This window comes from Dermochelys coriacea, chromosome 1 (genome assembly GCF_009764565.3).
Source record: "Dermochelys coriacea isolate rDerCor1 chromosome 1, rDerCor1.pri.v4, whole genome shotgun sequence".
NCBI classification, from domain to species: Eukaryota; Metazoa; Chordata; order Testudines; family Dermochelyidae; genus Dermochelys; species Dermochelys coriacea.
Window position 1 is genome coordinate 199639941 of NC_050068.2, and position 14002 is coordinate 199653942.

Here is a 14002-nt window from a genome sequence, read left to right on the forward strand (position 1 = left end):
CTCTGTATGTAATGACTAATGACTAATGTATCCTTCACTGAAGACTCACTGCACATGCTGCCCATAATTTATATAACATTCACACACATTCAACTCACCTTAGATAAAATGTTACCAGGTATTTTATAGTGTTGTCGACAAGCTACCTGATGCAAGTACAGCCATTCCACTCCTGTACATGCTTTACGCACTTCTGCTGGAGTGGGTCTTACACAAACTATAGATGCAAGAAAATGCGTAACCGTGATAAGATGCAGTGCACCACTGCACAAAAATCTTAAGCTAAACATTGAGCAATTACAAACGCAAAGGAGTTCTTAGTTAAAAGGCCTCCACAGAGCACCTTCACCCTGCTGCATCTGAGACTAGCTACAAAACCTTTTATCAGAGGCTCCAATGAGAAATGAGTCATAAACCAAATTTAAGTCTCTATTAAACAGTTTGTAAAACTGAGCATGAAATAATGGATATCTGCTCACACATGTAATGAGGACTAAGCCCTGATCTGATGCATGGATGCACCAGTGAAAAAAGCGGGTAGAGGGAGTGGGGCCAGTCAAAACTTTTCTGGAAGATGGTTTTGTTTTTGACAACAAAAAAGTGTTTCCATTTTCCATGAAAAGTGGGGGGGACTTCCCCCACACACACTCCAAAATCAAAGTTATAGCCAAAACCCCCAAAATCTCAGCCCCAAACACACAAATTCAATTTGGAAATGCCATGCTGCGCCTTATGGGAGTTGCAGTTCAGTTGCTTCAAATCCCCATTCTTCTTTGAGATGGGTGTTCCCTCTTTCCCCAGCTACATCTCCTATGATGCATTGCGGCCAGGAACTCTCATGATGCACTACAGAGCCTAAGCAAAAGGGGAGACCATGATGAATCATAGGATCTGTATTCAAGTAACCTAGTCAACAGCGGAAAATGGAGACATCAGACACATTTCCAAACTGAAATAGTTTTCAGCCAAAAACATTAAATTTTTGGTGGCAATTTTTCAACTTTTGGCCAAAAATGTTGGCATCTTGATTTTTCACTCTAGAGTTGAAGTTTTCGGGTGAGGGGGGCGGAATTCTAAACGGCTCTAATGGGGACCCACAGCCCCAGGAATCAGAGTAGGATTTTAACCTAGTTTTTAAGAGTTCTAGGGAAAGGGACTGGTTTCTTATCTAGTCAGGCTCCAAGGAAGCATGTTCTGTCAGCTAAGTGTGTCCAAGGCCACAGGTGGCTAATGTGCATGCTGTCATTTGCAGTCTATACTATGCAAGGGTGAATGCTGCTTGTGCTGTGCATCCCTCCCATCTGGATCATCCTGCCACCCGCCAGTGGTGGGCTTCCGGATGCACACCTGATGCTAGTTATTTCCCCTCACCCTACTAAGGGTAGGATTTCACTGCATAAGGCTGTTTAAAACTCTCCAGTGGTGGTTCTCATGGACTAGTATTCATTGAGTGTAGATTTCATTTGAACCCACACAGCAAAGCCCAATGAAACCAGGGAGTTCCATTCAGCTCCATGTGTTGCTTGTTAGTTCATGTGGTTTTGTGGGACCCAGAAGGGCTACTGTACATGGGACATAAAAAGCTTCATTATGAAACTGACAGCAAGTCAGACAACTTGGTATTGAAAGATCTGTGCCTGTCCACAAACAGCAAATAGCTTTGTGTCAAGATCTGATAGAACTGGCCCAGGACTGGAACAAAGTTCAGATGAAATTTTGCTAGTTTAGTTTCAAAACTGAAACCAAAACTCTCCAGATCATGTGGTTTGGGATTATGGAGCTAAGACTTTGCACAGCATTAGTAAGTAACTATTTTCCTGAGTAAGAGTTACCATCACTCAGTGCTATAGGCATTGTAATACATGAGCATACATAATATGTGCTGTAACACAGGCTTGAAGTTAAAAGGAGCTGCTGAAGTCCTCATTTAGAAACCCTCAGTGGCATTAGATCTTTAATACCCAGAGGTAGAGAGGAAGTGGATTTATTTTTCATGTATCACCCAAATGTCACTGGTCAGGTTTAGCATTTGACTTGAATAGGGCCAGAATTTCACCCTCAGTGTCTGCTTCCCTTAGCACCATCTTCATGCCCTCTCCGCAATGTTCCTTATGCTGGTATACTCTCCCCAAACTGTTTGCCTGGTCATTACCCTCTTCACATTCACATCGACCAAGGTGCCCACAAAAAATCAATCAAGATCATTGAGGTTTTTGTAAAACATTATTTGTCAACCATGCTGTGCACAGGCCTTGGCTGCATAACTGGGGAATCTTATTATGGGGATCACTGGCCTTCTTCCTCAACCTCTCCACTTCACTGATTGGCTACCCCCTTGGTTGCATCACATCTGAAAATTAGATTCTATGCACTTCAAGTCTGGAAAGGTTCCGCCACTGAAAGAACAATAGTAATCCACCAGAACAGTAGCCTCTAATAAGCTGCCTCAGAAAGAAAAGTGCCACCTGCTGAATCACCAACACTACTACTAGCAGCTCAGCTTTGCTTTTGGAGGTCTCCTTCACTTTGTTTTTCGCTCCTTGGCTTCTGGAAGATCTGAAGGGACCACAGTACAGCAGTTAGCATTACACAAGACATCCTGACGATTGCCCTAGAAGTCATGATTTAGCAACGTCAGCACACAGTGCTCATTCTCAAGCCATGACTGTTATTTTGGTCCACCTCAGAGCTTTAGAAGGCCAGCCTTTGCCAGGAAGCTATCTGTGCTGGTGAGCTCTCCTTCAAATTCTCACATGCCATCCAATAAATGTTTAGAAACCTAACCTGACGGAGGATCTGCCTGAGAATTCTACTTCTGTCCGCTGACGACATAAGACACAAACTCCAAGGGCTCTGTAGTAACCAAGAAGCCTCTCAAATAAGCATCAGCTTTATCATGTTTTCTTACTTGTGGAAGAAAGTCTTGTTTCCATATAACTTCAGGCTGTGCTCTTATTTGTTCCCAGCATGCTTTGTATGTGCATGCATGTGGCCAGTCCTTGGATAGGAGACCTGCTAGATGAGCAAATGGAAATTTCAAAATCCTTCCATGAGATTAAAAGCTCTAGAGATGAAGGATGGTCTTGTGATTGAGGCAGTGGCCTGTGACTCAGAAAATATAGATTCAGTTCCCATCTCTGCTGCCAGCTTCCTGTATGATCTTGTGCAAGTCACAGTCACCCAGGGTTTCAGTTCCCCATCTTTCAATAGGGGAGGAAAATCCTACCTTTCTTCCACCTTTTCCCCATCTTACCTATTTCAGTAGTAAAATTCTCTGGGACAGGAACTTTTCTTTCATGCATTTCTGCAGTGCCTAGTTCGACAGCGCCCCCATCTTGGATGGAGCCTCTAGGCACTAGGAAAAAACAAATGGGCAATAATTGGGGTAAAGGGCAATGCTTTGATTCTGTTAACTCCTTGGGGGCCTTGTAGTCTCCAGGCCATTTTGACTCTGTAAAGGTCACAGCAGTCTCCTTAGCCCATTGATCCGAGCTACAACTCCAAGTGGATATGTACAGGCTGATAAGAAGTCACTATCAAATGCTGCATTGTAAGTGAAGGCAGCTAGTTAATCCACTTTGGCTGCCTCATCCAGGATGTCAAGATCTGCTATCAGCTCTGCTGACATCTACTTGAAGAGAGTAGCTAAATCAGGCTGTGTAGCATTCATGGCAAAGGCTTATATTTTGCATGATAATTTGAAGGATGAGGGCATAAGTGTCCTCTCCTCTGAGGGTTGTACCTACCTGCGTGACATGACATCTGCAGAGGAGACAACTGCATCTGAAATGAACTGCAAAGTAGCAGTAGCTACTGTAGGGGGAGACGTAAATGTTAGCAACATCTTCTAGGGGAAAAGAGCATCCTTGATATACTGTACTTCCCCCATATATCTCACCTGTTCAACTGGCTGTGTCCCTGGGCTATGCTCTCCTGAATAAAGAGAAGAAAGCAGCATTATTCTGTTCAGGAGACCTTACACTGACATCTCTACCTAGCCTCCCATGGAGTCCTTGAAATGATGGGCTCCAGGTACACTGGACAAGAGGAGAGGGTCCTATCAGATTCTGTTTCAATATAAGTCAAAACATCAAGGAAACCCTTGAAAATATATATAGGGAAGCTATGGGAGAGAGGGAGCTGGGATGGGCCAAAAAAGGGGCTTGAGAGAGGGAGAAGTTGGGGTCAGAGGATGAGTGAGGACAAGAAGGAAAAGATAAGTCTATGAAGAAGAAAGGGGCTGAAAGTGGCAAGAAAGGTAAGAGGAGTGTTTGCATAGCGCCAGGCAAAGGACTGAATAAGGGGGTTGACTATGTGAGGATAAGAGAAGTTGTAAGAGGAGGGCAGAGGTGACAGGAAACAGAGTGAAAGTAGAGAAGGGTGGAGACAGGGCAAGCTCCTTGGTGAAAGCACTTGGTTTAATAAGTGCTTTAGATCAGGACTGTGACTTCCTATCTGTCTGGACAGCACCTAGAACAATGGGGTCTCTCTCGGTCCTCACTGGAGGCCCTGGTCCCTACTACAATATAAATACTTCTCTGTTCCCTCTGGACAGGGAAGATCATTCTTACTTCTAAGAACGCACCAGATCTCTCTCTTGACCTGCATAAGGATTCCAGAGCTGCAGGATAAGCTAAAACAAAGATGTTTTGCAAATAAACTTACAAATAATGACACTTTTTCAATGTCTGGAATTCCTAAAAGTCCCCCTCTGCTTTAAAGAATGCTAGCAAGCTGTATGTTTTCAGGCATATCCTTTAGCAAGGAAAGATCTAGGGAACTAGATGGTTTTACAGAGATGCCCTGGAGGCTCAAAAGAAGGGTCCTGTTTCATAAGGAAATATCTTTACACAATCTTCCTGTTGTTGTTCCTTAATCTAAAACACTGCTTCCTGGTTTTTATATCCCTGTTTCAGTCTCAATTGTTGCTTGTGTGCCACCTGGTCCTATGCTAGTGGGGGGAGAGGGTTGATGCCCAGATTGCTTGGGGCATCAGTGAAAGGCTATTTACAGTATTGCAAATTGCCATATTTGGTGTTTTTTCTCCAAGTCCCACCTCTTGGAGTCATGTGCAACTCTCCGCTTTCAATGTTTAACAAGTTTCTAGCCCCCATGGTTGCAGAGAAAAATGTGAAAACGTGCACCCTAAATGGTTCAAAAATCAGGAGGCAAACTATATTTTTTTAAAACTCAAGTTTTTAAGCAAGTTTCATGACTATTTGAGGTCCGAGTCATGATTTCTGAATATTTGGGGTTGGCAATATTTTTTCCAAAAAGAAATGGCAGTCTCAGGCTATTTCCTCCCAGTCTGTTTTATTCCCAAATTCCATTCACACTGAAGTGAGAGGGCAAATACAAGTGAAAAGCTTCACACAGCTAATTCTAGTAGTAGAACTGAAGATGAGGGTTCACTTTTATTGGGAGAATTTGCACACGTGAAACTACAGTAAGTTACTGGCAGGGCTGGCTCCAGCTTTTTTGCATCCCCAAGCAGCAGGGAGAAAAAACACTGATTGAGCTGCCGCTAAAGTGTGGGGAGGAAATGAAGGACTTGCCGCTGAAGACCCGGATGTGCTGCCCCAATAACTGACGGAGTGTCACCCCTTTCTATGGGCTGCCCCAGGCACCTGCTTCCTTCACTGGTGCCTGGAGCTGGCCCTGGTTACTGGGGTGAGTCACATTGGAGCAATGTCTCAACAATGGGGTTTGCACAAGCAAATTTCCCTAATCCAGCTAAGCCCTAAAACGCTGCTGTGTACTGTCCTAGTGTCCAACCTGGGACCTACCTCCACCACTCTTGTCACTCTACTTTAGCCCCCCTAACCCAAACCAACACCTCTACGCACCTTGTGGCCTCTTGTTCTCTCTGCTGCCCATAGTTTGGTCCCAGTGCAGTCAAATTCTCCATCCAGAAAAAAGACAGTAGTCAAACTGACATAAGTATCCTTAACTAAATCCTTGGCTGTGGTGGTCAGAGAACCTTATCCTAAAATGGATTATTTCCTTGAATAAAATAGCTTCAATTTATACCTTTGACATAATATCTAGTAATGATTCTTTGGAGCCAAGCATCCAAATAAGTGTTACAGACTATATTATACATATATAAAACACTAAGTACAGCCATTAGTAGGGTGGAACGAGGAAACTGTTTAGTAGTTTACTGACCAATAGTTTAGGACAGGGAATGAAGTAAGACATTGTATCCACCTGATGCTATAGGAGGAACTATTTGACTTGGAATTTAATCACAACAGCAGGAATAAGAAATCTCATGAAATTTTTTGTAAAGGTAGAAGTTTACTAACTGCTAGTGATCAGTGTGATATGTGGAAGCACAGTCTGTCTTAAACAGGAGGTATTGTTAAAGAAAAATAAAACTACAGACCAAAAGAAAAAAAAGTTTCCACACAGCTTGAGTTCTAGCTTTGTCTCTTTCGTTTACCATATTTTAAAAAAATCATGTTGGTCCCTCTTCTCTGCCTGCAGCAGATCATGGTTTAGTCTTCTGAGAGCTGTAATATCTTAGTCTAATGTCAGTTGTTGGGTTTAGCTTGGGGGTCCTGAGTGGTGTTGATGGCCTGTGTTAAACAGCTGGACAGACTAGATGATCTGGCAGTCCCTTCTGGCCTTACGTTTTATGACTATATAATTATAATCAGTACCATGGTTTTATCTCATTCAAAAGATAGTATCTTCAATAAAGCACAGCTCCCCTCCAGCACTGTGCTAATGCATTTCTTCACTACTGACTCAGATGCAGGAGTGTCACCAGCATTACTTCCTGCAGCACCCTGGTTTTTCTTGGAGGTTTCTCTCCATGTACTAACAAGCCAACCCTACTTCACCTATGAGATCTAGTCAGCATGCAGCCCACGATGACATGGCAGCAAGATTCTCAGTGACTTGGTCACTAGGAGGTTTACGAAGGGGGGAAAAAAAAATACTTCACTGAGATTTAACAACTAGAAGGCCATTTCCCTCCCTCTCTCTGCCTCCTGTGGGGAAAGTAAAGCAACTTTCAGGCCTTGAAATAACAGACTCTGCCTCCTGCGGGCAGGTGAATCTTGGTGCTTTTACTTTGGGGTCTGCGTGACGTTTATGATTTATGTAAGCATTAGAAAATTACACAGAAGAACAGAAAAATATGATGACCCACACAACCAGGGCCATCCTTAGGATTTATGGGGCCCTACGCAGTATTATTAAGCTACTGCCCCTATGCTCCATTGAAGGCGGTCCCCAGCCAGTGCTACTGACCCCAGTCTGTTGAGGAGGCACAGCCACCAGCCCTGCACGGAGAACCCCTCCCCATTGTTGACACACACCGTGCTTTGTACGCAGCAGATGCTGTGGCAGTGGCTCAAGGCAGGCTTTGTGCTGTTACGTGGGGGCTGCATCTTGCCAGACCCTGCAGCCCCTTGCCACTCCTGGCTCACCATGAGCATTTTGACAGGAAGAACCAAGCAGCAATAACAACAACTATAATGTGTGTGCGCGTGTGTATGAGAGAGCGCCAGTGCGTGTGAGAGAGCCAGAGAGAGAGCCAGTGTGTGTGTATGTGTATATGACTGTGTGTTGGGGGACTGTGTGACAATCTGTATTGGGGAACTGACTCATGAGAGGCAGATTATGTAGGTGTGAGAGCGCGCGCGCGTGTGTGTGCAAGAGAAGTGTGAACGCACTGTCATTAAGTCCCCTCGACCCAGCTACTCCCCCCCCCACACACACACACACACACGCTGACTCATGGAAGTTTTGCTTCTCCTGTCCTGGCCCCAGCCCTGCCCCCACCAGAGAGCAAGCGGCGCAGGCAGGCAGGGACTCTGCTCCAGGCAGCAGTGGGCTGGGCCGCTAGGCTGCCAGTGACCAGTCTTGCCACTCTGGGCTTCCTGGGGCTGGGGCAGCAGAGCCGGAGGCTGGAGCCCTCCGCTGGCTAGCTGAGGAGCAAGTGAGGGAAGTGGTGGGGTTCGGGGTGAGGAGAAGCCCACCGGCCCAGCACAGGGGAGGGGGCCGGAGAAGAGAGGATTCCAGCCACGGCCAGTGAGGGGAATGATGCCCCACATTTTCGGGTGCTCTACGCAGCCATGTATGCTGTGTATGCCTAAGGATGGCCCTGCACACAACTCCCTTCCCCCTCACCTTCTTCCTCGCAACACGCAGTTAAGGAAGCAGCCACTTTTATAGATTCATAGATTCATAGATACTAAGGTCAGAAGGGACCACTCTGATCATCTAGTCTGACCTCCTGCACAGCGCAGGCCACAGAATGTCACCCACCCACTCCTATGAAAAACCTCACCCATGTCTGAGCTATTGAAGTCCTCAAATCATGGTTCAAAACTTCGAGGGAGCAGAGAAGCCTCCCTCCAGTCAACCATGCCCCATGCTACAAAGGAAGGCAAAAAAACCTCCAGGGCCTCTCCAATCTGCCCTGGAGGAAAACTCCCTCCCGACCCCAAACATGGCAATCAGCCAAACCCTGAGCACATGGGCAAGATTCACCAGCCAGATACCCAGGAAAGAGTTTTCTATAGTAAATCAGATCCCATCCATCTAATATCCCATCTCAGGGGATTTGGCCTATTTACCCTGAATATTTAAGATCAATTATTTACCAAAATCCCATTATCCCATCATACCATCTCCTCCATAAACTTATCGAGTAGAATCTTAAAACCAGATAGATCTTTTGCCCCCACTGCTTCCCTTGGAAGGTTATTCCAAAACTTCACTCCTCTGATGGTTAAAAACCTTCGTCTGATTTCTAGTCTAAACTTCCTGGTGGCCAGTTTATACCCATTTGTTCTTGTGTCCACATTGGTGCTGAGCTTAAATAATTCTTCTCCCTCTCCTATATTTATCCCTCTGATATATTTATAGAGAGCAATCATATCTCCCCTCAACCTTCTTTTAGTTAGGCTAAACAAGCCCAGCTCCTTAAGTCTCCTTTCATAAGACAAGTTTTCCATTCCTCGGATCATCCTAGTAGCCCTTCTCTGTACCTGCTCCAGTTTGAATTCATCCTTTTTAAACATGGGAGACCAGAACTGCACACAGTATTCTAGGTGAGGTCTCACCAGTGCCTTGTATAACGGTACTAAAACCTCCTTATCCCTACTGGAAATGCCTCTCCTGATGCATCCCAAAACCGCATTAGCTTTTTTCACAGCCATATCACATTGGCAGCTCATAGTCATCCTATGATCAACCAATACTCCAAGGTCCTTCTCCTCTTCCGTTACTTCTAATTGATGCGTCCCCAACATATAACTAAAATTCTTGTTATTAATCCCTAAATGCATAACCTTACACTTCTCACTATTAAATTTCATCCTATTACTATTACTCCAGTTTACAAGGTCATCCAGATCCTCCTTTATAATATCCCGATCCTTCTCTGAATTGGCAATACCTCCCAGCTTTGTATCATCTGCAAACTTTATTAGCACACTCCCACTTTTTGTGCTGAGGTCAGTAATAAAAAGATTAAATAAGATTGGTCCCAAAACTGATCCCTGAGGAACTTCACTAGTAACCTCCCTCCAGCCTGACAGTTCGCCTTTCAGTAGGACCCGTTGCAGTCTCCCCTTTAACCAATTCCTTATCCACCTTCTGATGTTCATATTGATCTCCATCTTCTCCAATTTAACTAATAATTCCCCATGTGGCACGGTATCAAATGCCTTACTGAAATCTAGGTAAATTAGATCCACTGCATTTCCTTTATCTAAAAAATCTGTTACTTTTTCAAAAAAGGAGATTAGATTGGTTTGGCACGATCTACCTTTTGTAAAACCATGTTGTATTTTGTCCCATTTACCATTGACTTCAATGTCCTTAACTAATTTCTCCTTCAAAATTTTTTCCAGGACCTTGCATACTACAGATGTCAAACTAACTGGCCTGTAGTTACCCGGATCACTTTTTTTTTCCTTTCTTAAAAATAGGAACTATATTAGCAATTCTCCAATCATCGGTACTATTCCTGAGTTTACAGATTCATTAAAAATTATTGCTAATGGGCTTGCAATTTCAGGTGCCAATTCCTTTAATATTCTTGGATGAAGATTATCTGGGCCCCCCGATTTAGTCCCATTAAGCTGTTTCAGTTTCGCTTCTACCTCTGATATGGTAATATCTACCTCTATATCCTCCTTCCCATTTGTCATGCTACCATTATCCCCAAGATCCTCTTTAGCCTTATTAAAGACTGAGGCAAAGTATTTGTTTAGATATTGGGCCATGCCTAGATTATCTTTAACCTCCGCTCCATCCTCAGTGTTAAGCGGCCCCACTTCTTCCTTCTTAGTTTTCTTCTTATTTATATGGCTATAGAACCTTTTACTATTGGTTTTAATTCCCTTTGCAAGGTCTTTTTGTCTCATTTGGTGTTCTGTTGCACAGGTTGGGCACCAGTTTGTAATACTTCATGGCTTCCTACTTAGAGAAGCCATGGCCATCGGATAACGGTTGCCAGTCAGCATGGGGAATTGGAATTCGTTAGCACCAAAAACATAGGCCTCAGGCCTGGTCAGCTCAAAAAAGCAGCCCTAACACGTTAGCCCGCAGAGGGAAGATTTATTCACTGAAACAGAACTGAAATAGAAGTCAGAGGTACTTGCCCACAGAAACACACCCACACGCAAACATTCACATAGACATGGGTCATGTGCAAACGTGCTTATGCATACAGGCACTCCCATGTACCACAAACACATTTATCCACTTGAACAAACAGGCATCTGCACACACACTCATATATAGCCACATGCTCAAAGCCACACCGGCACATACAGCTGTCCTTCTCCCTCAGCCCAAGGGGTGAAACATCTCCCTCAGAAACAGGCAGCTACAGGTTCTCCTCCCCCTCCCTATGCTGCTTGTAACTCAGTGTATCTATTTGCCTATTTGCTTCATGAGCTGGTTGATTGATGGTTTCTTTGGTGTGATGTTCTCACTGGCAGTGGACAGAAATGACAGGACTCCACTGTGCTGAATCCTAAGGTAACTGTTTTGAACCTGCTTAGTACTGACTGAGATCTGAGCAGCTCTCCCATTGCTCTCTAACTCCCTCCCAGACTAGCTAGCATAAACTGTGGATCTCCCCAAGTACTGCTCTGGACTAGACAATCATGGACTGTGAACTTCATTACGCTCCAGAACAGGCTTGTATAGAAGGAAGCATAATAATATAGCTAGTGACCATTTCCTTCATATTGTCCCCAGCCTCGGTGAAAGAATCACCAGTGGAGAACAGGAAACTGCACCAATGAGGCAAGAGTGAACTAGGAAACCAAGAAGATGACTCAGCATCCGAATGATCAGGGAGCCGCATAGTCATCAGGCCTGACTCAAAGATGGAGGAAGTAGTTTAGTGAGGCAGGGATAGGCAGGCAGTAACAGCAATGCTGTGGGAGGAGAGAGAAGGCCCAGGAAAGAGACAAGGTAGCAAACGGTCTGCCTGTATAAAGAAATGGACAGCAATGAATAACTGGCTAGAGCTGCTGGAACATAGGAGTGGGGCATTGATAGCATGTTACATGTGAGAAAGACAAACTGGACTCTGTTTTGGTTTTAGTTATTCCTAAGTAGATTGTATCTAAATGTCTGAGAGCCTTGTTAGCAATAGATTTGTGTGTGTGATTATATATATAAATAAATAAACACAGCATCTTTTGTCCCACAGGATTCCCAAATATTGTATGTAGAATTCCTGAGTCTTAAAAGTTCCACCTGCCCTGCAGGAAAGCAAAGGGTTTTGTTAGGTTTTTTTATTGGGTTTGGGGGAGGGGGGAGTGTTTTTTTTTTTTTTTTTTTTTTTTTACAGGAACTCAATATTATTAAATGGGATTTTTCTTGCAGGGCAGGAAACACTCTGCAGGACTGGAGGAATTTGGAGATTCCTGGACTGTAAAAAACTAACTTTCCCCCAATGCTGAAATGTAGCTACTTCGAGGTTGGAAAGCAGCAGCTGCTTAACAGTGCACAACACCGCTATGAAATAGTTCCAGATAAGAAATGAAGACTTCTATATCAGACAGAAGCTGCTAAGAGAGATTTATATAGGTAAGATGTAATTAGCCATATGTATTTTAGCCAGGACATATGGGTAACACCCTTGTGAAAAAAAATGCCTTGGGATTTTTAATAATCGCACAGAGGGGAACTTCAAGAACACAGCTCGAAGGCTGCTGGAACAATTTGTATAGTGGAGGTGCTAAGAGCAATTGAACCAAACTGTGAACCCTGTGTATAATGGAAACTACTTCGAGCCAGAGGGTGCGGCCGCACTCCCAGCACTCCTTGTTCCAGCACCTATGCACAGCACCACCCCAGCACCATCCTAGGGACACTGGTTCAGCCCTGCCTCAGTACTCCAACACCTACACCACATCCAGGAGTGGCTTTTCCTTGAGTCCAATCCAAGGGCTGATCAAGAGTAAATCTGCTTAGCAGGTGAGATCAAACAAGATCACAGAGCAAAGTTGCGTGACTCCATGCAGGCATTGGAGTGGAAAACATATTTAAAGTCAGTCAAACTATGACTAGCCATCACATGCTGAGCTCTTTTGAAAATCTAGCCCTATTCGTTTCTAACAACTTCATTATTAACTTAGTCAAACAATTCAATCACCAGGCAGCAAAGACCCATGAACTGTGGATTGCTGGAAAGAGACATGGAATAAAAATGGTTTATAACTAATTCAACTGAAAGAACTAATTCATTTTTAATGTTCTGTCATTACTGGGGGCGGAGAGGGAAGGGAGATAACCAGAGGATGCTGTGGTAACTTGAAGCAGTAGTGTAATTAATTAAGTAATTAAAGTGGCCCATATGGATTTTCAGTCCACCTACCCACCCACCCAAACCTTTAGTTAAGTCAAAATAAAGCATTAAATTTTTTGAAGAGCAACAGCTACGGAAAATATAGGCCTCTGAAGCCTGTTATTAGACACTGACAAGAGGATTTTTGATCAGCAGTTCTGTTTATTTGGCAACCTGAACAAAACACCAGAGGTTTCAAGTTGATATGTAATGTAGGCTGAAGCTGGAGTTTCTTTGAGTCTTTCCTTTCAAGACTTGTCTCTCATGCGTAGGAGGCACAGGCTGGGGCATGAGACCTAGTGTCATCATGCGTGATATATTGTCAGTACTGCCAAGTTTTCATGCACTGATCTCACAGATAAAGTAACACTCTGGGAGTCTGATAATCCTCTCATGGGGGGTAAATCAGGAATAACTTAATAGAAACCAATGGATTTATACAGGCATAAAACCAGTCTGAGATCATAATCAGACTCTTGACATATAATATAGAGCAGGGAGCTACAGTTCCCAAATTTGATGCACCTTGGTCCTTCCTATCCTTTCCTTGTGGCACACAATGATTTACTCTCCTGAGGGCTGTGATCCTTTTGTCTAATTCTGGTGGTTGGACTTGGTGTGGAGGTGGCTGGGTGGTGTTTAGTGATCTGTGATATACAGGAAGTCAGATGAGATGATCTAGTGGTTCCTTCTGGCCTTTGACTCGAACTACATTATTTCTAGGGTTGAAGCCAAACCAAATTAGAAGTCGAAGACCCATGATATGAACAGCCCCAGGCTTTGGGGTGTTTGAAATTGGAATCTGGATCTTACTATCACAGATGGCCCAAGGGTCAAAATTATCTAAAGCAAGTAAATAACTTGGGATCCTACATCCCTTTTACTTTCAATGGGAGGTAGGCTCCTAAGTCATGTAGGTGCTTTTGAAAAATTTACTCCCTTCAAAATGGGCAAAACCAAATTCCCCAGCTCCAAGCATAATTGAATTCTGGTACATTCAAAATCTGGAGCTGATTTTTTGTAGCTCAATCCTTTCTCATTATTCCCTCTACACTGATAGGACCTTTTCATGTCAAAATGGGCAGGGAGTTTACAGCGTGTGGGGGTTACCATATAAACCCATGGACATCAATCCCCAGGACACCGCTTTCAAACACAATAAATACATACATA

The 14002-nt window shown here is 43.9% G+C and overlaps 1 long non-coding RNA gene across 1 annotated transcript in view; it reads left to right on the top strand.

Moving 5' to 3' along the window:
• Positions 1-12706, top strand: part of LOC119848099 — a 30317-nt gene extending 17611 nt beyond the window's left edge. Inside the window, exon 2 of the long non-coding RNA XR_005290185.1 lies at positions 11866-12706. This is a non-coding gene — a long non-coding RNA (uncharacterized LOC119848099). The remainder of the gene's footprint in view (positions 1-11865) is intronic.
• The last annotated feature ends 1296 nt before the right edge of the window (positions 12707-14002 follow it).